The sequence below is a fragment of the Charadrius vociferus genome, unplaced genomic scaffold, assembly GCF_000708025.1.
Source record: "Charadrius vociferus isolate BGI_N301 unplaced genomic scaffold, ASM70802v2 scaffold858, whole genome shotgun sequence".
NCBI classification, from domain to species: Eukaryota; Metazoa; Chordata; class Aves; order Charadriiformes; family Charadriidae; genus Charadrius; species Charadrius vociferus.
In genome coordinates, this window is record NW_009649724.1 from 1759908 (window position 1) to 1760952 (window position 1045).

Below are 1045 nucleotides of genomic sequence, written 5' to 3' on the forward strand. Positions count from 1 at the left end.
TCCCTGTCCCGGCCCCCTCATCTCCGACATGGGGGGCACGGACCCGTCGGGGTGGGAGCCGCCCAGAGCCGTCACCGGGGATGTCCGTCTCATCGTCTTGCTAAGCCGCCTATGCCCAAGAAGGCCCCCACGCTGTGCCCCCCCGGCTCGGCCTTCAGCCTTCTCGCTCCTGAATGTCAGTTCATGCCACCAAAGTCCCCAATATTGCCCTGACCCGCCGACCAGCCTGGAGGGGTGGCCCCGCTGGGATGCTCACTGGCCCTTTCTGAGAGGATCGCCTGACACAACTCATCCTTCAAAGGCTACGCACCTCCTGCTAGTCTTTCTCCCAGCTGACATCGTAGCCCGCCTCCCCAAAACCCCCTCGCCTTCCCGAGGGCACGAGGCTGCTCTCCCAGGAACGTGAGCCTCCGAGACCGCACACAGCCTTTAAGGGGTTCCTCCTGCCTCGTGTTGCAAAGCGGCACATCAAAAGCACAGCACCACCAATGCTGGGCGCAGGCGCTAAACGACACGGCCGAACGCTGGGTGACAAGCCCCCTTTCCTACGGCTCCCACGCTCCCAGCCATCTCAACGCACCCGGAGGGGACGGGACGGCACGCTGCCGACCGCAACGGCTACGCCTCGGCTGCTGCGTCCCTCCCCGGTCCATCTCTCAGCATGGCCACCCCGCTATCATTCATCAGCCCAGCACCTCTGCCTCTCCTGGGCTGGCAGAAATGCAAGAGCCTACCCTGAGCAGCGACATCCATGCTTTTCTCACACCCGCCACGTGCCCCTGCCTGAGGAGAGTCCAATTTGGCCCTGCGGAGGCTCAGCCTCTGTCTGTTTGGTGCACCGGCACGGCACGGCCGATGACGGCTCCTATGCCCCGAGCTCGCTGCTTGCCACAACACACCATCGACACCGCAATGGATGCACCCGCAGTCTACCCTCTCCTTCCCCGAGCCGTCCTGGGAGACTCCCCCCACTCCCTGCTGCTCACAACAGTGGCGGCACAGCCTCCCTCGCCGGCCATGTGACGGCGGCCCCGAGCCCTCCCGC